Here is a 7,076-nt window from a genome sequence, read left to right as displayed (position 1 = left end):
ATGAAAAAATCTCATTGTTATGTATACAAAAAATTCTAAAATATTTTTTCATGGCAAATTTAGCTAATGCTAATAGGGATAAAAGGCAAACACAAAACGCACTTAACAATATTTTTTTTGGGAAATATATCTAAGAAAAATCTCTCAGATGAAAGCTTAGAGGATTCAGAGTTTTCGACAGGCTCTGATCATGATGTCACATACTATCCCACGGAACAAAATGAAACTTCGAACAGTTCAGATGAGTCGTTGCGACAGGTAGTTTATAAAAAATTACATTAAGTCTTTTAAGGAATATTTACATAACTGTTTAGGAAAGAGTTCTTCTGGAGAATCAGAAGTTTCTGCTGCTGCAGTTGCTAGCGAGAATGAGTCCATTCCTGGAGGTCAACTGGCCACCCGAATAGCAAAGACCATGGTATTAAGATAACTGAACAATGATTTTCAATTTAACAATCAATTTCATCGTAGTTTCTAAATATCTTTCAACCGCATTATATTATGAAATCACCATAATTTTCAAAGTCACCGTGAAGTATATCGTAAATTCAAAATATTTCATAGTTGCCGAAAATGACAGAAGTACGGTATCACAATAATTTTCTTGTGATTATTATTGTTACAGTGTACTTCATGGTTAAATGTAAATCCAAACCAAAAAACTAATTGGTAAATTTTTGCTCTTTTTACACATTTGAAATTTTTCGTGTAGCGAAAATTTTTCGTGTCAACGCGCGCGCCATTTTCTCCGGGATAAATATTTTGCTTCAGTTTTCACGTTAAAAATCCGTGAATCCTGACAAAATTCGCTATTAAACTGGCCAGATGCGGATTGGAAGGCGAAAGGCGAACTTTTGGGATGATGGTGAGTACTTTTATTGTACATATTGGTTGATTTGCTGACAAATAAACTGATTAAGAATTCTCACTTTTTTCCAGCAGCTACCGGAATATGCATAATTCCCCTACTCCTGTTTCAAGTGAGAGCCGCACAAAATGACAATGGACAAAATGATGGTCCAAGGAATAACCCGTAACGGATGTTTTGGTATTTGCGGGATCTGGTGCTGACAGGAATCTAGCCGTGTCCTAGGAAATGGGTTGATGGACAGATGGGCTCGCCGAGTTGCTGCTATTGTAGTGCGGGTGCTTCCCGTGACGAGGAAAGTGACGAGTTATTTAAAACTTTTTCGAAACTTCCTTAAATTAATAAAAAAAATGTGCCATAAAAGTAAAACAAGTTGATTTTTTAAGTGTAAAAAATATTAAAAAGAAATAATCTTACTTAAGAAAACCATGAAATTTCACGGTTAAACAATGCTTACAGACCATAGAAAAACCTTGATTTTCATCTTAGTTAAAACAATGTAAATAAACGGATTTCCATGGTTTTACTATGAAAAAGTGGAAGCTGTTATCACCATGAATTTCATATTTTTGAGCTTCCGAATGTATGGGAAATCGCCATTTTTTTCATGGTCACGCTGCATAACAATACCCCTTTTTCATGGTTATTTTCGCCAAAACAGTGAAATGTATGGTCGGAAACTATGAATTCCTATGTGCATTCACGGTATCGTGGACGATAATAAGCATTGTGTAGACCATGAAATTAATGGTTTGTGAATATGGAATTCATGGTTTTTTCATCATACAATTCTATTCGGGCATTCATCAAGACCCCAAAAACGCCAACGAAATCAGGCAGTCTGGAAACCCGAATACGAAAATATTGTAACACAACAGTTCCTGTAGTCGTTATAAAACGATAAGAAACAGCGTAAAAAAACTTTTAGAAAATGATACCTGATACCATAAAAAACATTGCACTTATCTTGAATTCCAAAACGACGGTCTGTTGAATATGGCGTTAAGTTATGTTACTGTTTAAAACTGTTAAAACCTTTATATGGAGGAACTGTACTACAAACAGTTTAAATAACGTCCAGAAAACGCTATTGGAAAACGTAATCAGACAACCAAACTGTTAATATTACAGTTTTTTGAAGAGTAATCTTTTATCAAAACAGTAACAGTAATAATTATCAAACGATTCAAAATAAGGTTTTCTCCAACGTTATCCAGAACCGTACGTCAATACCGGTCTTACACACACATAGATGGAAATGTTTTGGAAATTTTCGGATGTTTGATATCAATTCAACTTTTTTCACATAATCTTTATCTTTATTACACTTGGTTTACTTACAAATGGTGAAAATTCAAAACCTGTTGATACCGCATAGTTTGATGATTCTTGCAGAAAGATCCTACCCGGCCATGGGCATAGCATATGGATTCTCGTAGCTCCAGCGCTACGGAATGCTGGGAAGCCATCGTCACCCGGGTGATGAACGGACGAGGAAGCTGAAATTAATGTATGGATCATTACTCTTTTTTTATATATAAAGAATTTATTACGTTAATATACTTACTGTAATTATTTCCGGTAGCTTCCGCAGAACGAACCACCCGCATGAATCAGTATTATACAATGACTATTCCCATTATCTTCTTCCCGAGACACACAAAAGATTACTTCTATAGTTTTGGATTATTAATGTAAGATAAGGCTTATCATTTTTTCGTGAAATGGAATCGTTTGGACGCACTTTACGATACAGGGAACGGGTCGTTAAGTAGAGTAACCATTCAATTTTTTTGCTTTTTTCTACTCACTCCAAGCAAGTTGGATCATACATGTTATCTTTATCTAATGATCCAATCATCCAAAAAAGACGATACAGCTTATCTTCAACCAACAATAGAAAGATTCCAACCCGTACTGGGGTTTTGATTATTTTATATTATTCAAATTAAATTCCCGGAAACTAGAAACAAATGTTTTATTAATCAAATTCATTTTATTCGAAACTTTTTACAGTAAATACATACAATTTCATTTGTAATTCATCATGTATTTCGGACCTTATAGGAATGTTCCGGAAACACCTTCCGGGTGTTCCGAAAAACACTTCTATCGTTTCCGTTTTTCTTTTCACGAATGCAGATTATGTATTTTTTACCTTTTTCACTCGGTTGTTTGGCGGACTCGCAGCTTCCTGAGTTCGTCCGGATGAGCGACATGCTTCGCCTTCGATCTGGATGCACCAATTGGACCATCCGGATGTTGCATGAAGCACATTCCGGTTGTTCATGTTGAAGCCTTGCACTTTCTGGATGTTGTTTCCTGCTGTGCTTGCCCTGGTTCTTGACTTAGCAGCTTTCCGGAACACCACCCCGAGTCGAATTCTTTCTTCGAAGCTATTGGTGCCCTATAATGACATTAAAAATTTAACATTCCCCCTATACAATGAGGTTTTCACTTACCTTCATCACATGCGTTGTCGTCATCCCTCGAAGCTTCCGCGTAGTTTTGGAGAGATTGTTATGTAACTTTCTCCCGATTCTGGATCCAAAAATAACTTTTAACAAAAAAAAAGGAATTTTTGTAAAAATAACGTGTGTTGACATGACAGCAGAAAATAAGAGGCGTGTTGCAAAAATGCTCAATCTGTTTCTGAGACGATTAGTCTGATCTTTCAGATATAATTTTGTATCATTAAATCGCGTTGCAAAAATAATCAGTTTGATTTACGAAGTATTGATCGTATCTTTCAAGAATGATTTTATCCGTTTTAGCAAAAGCACATTGAGCCAAGACGCAAGGTGAAACGATAAGATTAGTATAATCAGAAAGGAATAATACTGAAGATTCGGTCTATCATATTTTACTATGCGGGCAGCCAGTATAGAATCCCGCGATTTCGGCGGAGCGAAAATTGTTGTTGTTTTTTTGTGTGTTTATTTTCCAGTTGTCTACAGTGGTGCCGACTAGACCGATTTTTAAAAATTGTACCGATATGAAATTAAAATGTGAAATTTTAAAAAAAATTCTAACTTTTATGTTTTAAAGTCGGCCTTTTGCATTCATGCTACACTCCAAATTTGTAATTGTTGGTTGTTTTTTTATAACATGCATTATTTTCAATGACAAATGAACTAAAATTGTAATTAAAGCGGGCCACAGACTACACAGCATTTCTACAAATGCGATGAAATTCGATGATATTTTGTCGTTGTGAACACGATTTGCATCGTTTATGGCACTGCTTGAGTGACCGCGCAAATGGTTTGAATACAATCGGTAGGGATCGAAATATTTTGTACATACCCCCCTCTGTGGCATGGAGTTTGATGCTGCTTGTACAAAATCCAATCCATTTACTCAGCCCCAGCCGGGTGGAGGTGTTTTTTTGTTGTTGTTTTTGCTGTTTTCGCCAGCCATCGTTCTGTGTTTGCGTGAAATTTGTTTGTATCGTGTGTGGGCGAACATAGATCAAACAATCGTCGTGGAATCATCGAATTTGCCTACGCCATTTGTGTAGTCTATGGCCCGCTTAAGTCAATGAATTCGTAAAAAAAACTTTTATAATAATCTTACATAATGAGCGTTCTTGAAAGCATCTTGTAAAGCCGATGACATAGTGAGAGCGAATTGGCGAACGTGATCAATGCGAACTCAAGCGGTGGAACAAATTGGCATCTCCTTCGTCGCATTGAATGTCAGGTTTAAACGATTCACATACATTTCCATCAAATGTGGTTCGCCGCATTAATTCGCATCGCATCGCGTGCACTATGTCATCGGTCTAAATCATGAGCTTAACTTCTAATAGTAAAAATATTAAATTATTTTCATAAATGTGCACTTATTTTGTACAAAACCAACTGGCATCTCTGATCGGGCGTTTCGTTGATTTTGACGTGCGAGTATGACAGAAGGATGAACGGTTTGTTCAACGGTCCGAGTTCAGTTTTAAGATTAATGAAAAATTCTAGGAAATCGTTCATATCATTCTTTCACCTTTCCAGATACCATAGCACGTTTTCACATGAACGTTCATATTTCGTTTGTTATCGTTGGCGAAGTAAAGTTTAGAAGAACAGCTACACCGAAAATAATTTTCACTTAAAATGTAAGTGACCTCTGGAGTGAATTTGCGCCATTTGTGAATTCATGTGAATTTTAAGTGACCGTCAAGTGATATTCACTTAAGTGACTGGTCAAGTGAATTTCAAGTGAGTGACGAAGTGAATTCTAAGTGAGCCTGAAGTGAATATGAAATGTATGCTCAGGTCTATTAAATCTTTGAGTAATAGTGATTTGAAGATGAAATTTCGGAATATAAGTTATCAATAAACTTTGTTTAATCAAAACAATTATTTATTTATTTACGAATTCGATAAAATACATTGTTTTTTTCACAAATTTATTGATGAGTTCAAATTAAAGTTTTGGCTTGAGATACTCATTTACTTTTTCGATTTTTTCCCAAAATTTAGGTTGATTTTTTCTGAAAATAAAAAAAAATTAATAATGTTTCGAGGTTTTATTTTCATGATATGTACCTACTTACTTTTATTTGCACTCCCGCATAATTAAAAACAGTTGGGGATATAGTACTAACTATTAACTTAATATATTGGTAGCAGTACCAGTATGAAATATCTTCCAAGTATCATTTCATTATACATGTTCAAAATTTTATTACCTCAATAAATTATGACAGGATCGTATCAGTGACAGTGACAATATGATATATGATTTAGTAAGTATAGTATAATAAGAGAATAAAAATTTGCAACCTTTGAATATTGTCTCTGGACCTTATCCAGGACTCTAACAGTGTACGACAAAGTTTCCTTATATTTTCTTAGCATTAGAGCAAACGCACCAATAAGTGAGTATACGCGGCCCGGTTTTGCTCATTTCAGCGGACCGGTTTTGGGATACTCACTCTTTTGCGCACCGGGCGGTAGCATAATTATTTTTAAATTTGGCATTGCACTGAGAAAACTTTTGAAGAAAATCTTAATCTTAAATTAATACGTACCGAGTAAATTTTCGGAGTCGTCAGTTTTTTGCTGAAATTTTAATGAATGTTGGTCTTAAAAGGGCCTGGGGGTGTTGGCAGTTATTTGACGGGATAGCTGCTATCCGTATCGTGACGTCAAAGTCTACATCCTGGTTGAACATGCCGTACAGCAGCAGCAAGGCCAAGCAACTTTGAACACCAGTAATCGGGTCCGATGACGGATGCAGCAAGAACTTCCGAGCAGGATGTTTGCTTCGCTTGGCCTCGTCATCATATCTATAGGACACCGCTTTCAACCGGTGGTGGTTGTTTTCGGCGACCGATTCAACATTGATCCTTTTTTTTTTTTTTAAAAAAACGAACACACACATATAGGATCTCAGTGAAACTTCATGTTTCTTTGAAGAGATCTAATTTTTTACTTAACCCTAAGGCGTACATCTTTCAAAGATATTATGGCTAGCATCTTACAAATGCTAAAACCACCAGACCACAGAAAGAGTACTATATGTGCCGTGATCGGGATTCGATCTCATGGACTCTGGCTTAGAAGACTGGAACGCTATCCTCTAGGCCACGACCGGCGGCAAATTAATAAATTCAGATAAGAATAAGTTCAGATAAGAATATATTTTCGAATTAAGCTCGATTTTGCTTTCAAAACGCCGGGCACTTTTATTTCTTAACACCCCCGAAACACACCCTAACACCCGAAAAACAAAATTCAACAAACTAAACAATTCAACTTTATTTGTTTATTATATTTATATTAAAATCATACTTCTCTAAAAAATCTTCAACTTCTTTTTCTATCCAACGTGCTGATTGAAATAGTTGCTGGTCCGAAAAACTGGGTCCCATTAGTTGCAAACTTATTGAGAGACCTCGTTTCGAAAGCCGAATCGGTAGGGACAGTACTGGAATGCCACCCATATTGGCCGGTTGGATACAAAAATCCTGCACAGCGCACTGGTCTCGATTATTATTAATCCGAGAAACTCCGAGTGACCATTTTTGGTCACAAATTACGATGCTTCAAGTTTGTTTATCTGAAATTGAGTGAGAAAGGAAAAAATGTTATCAAAATTCATAGATAGAAAAAATTCCAAAACAGTATAAAATACAAAATAAATAACTCACCATCAGAACCAGCATGTACACTTTCTCGTTCAATTCTTGGAAAAACCCGAAAAAATG

Source organism: Uranotaenia lowii, chromosome 2 (genome assembly GCF_029784155.1).
Source record: "Uranotaenia lowii strain MFRU-FL chromosome 2, ASM2978415v1, whole genome shotgun sequence".
NCBI lineage: Eukaryota > Metazoa > Arthropoda > Insecta > Diptera > Culicidae > Uranotaenia > Uranotaenia lowii.
This window is presented reverse-complemented; position numbering follows the sequence as displayed.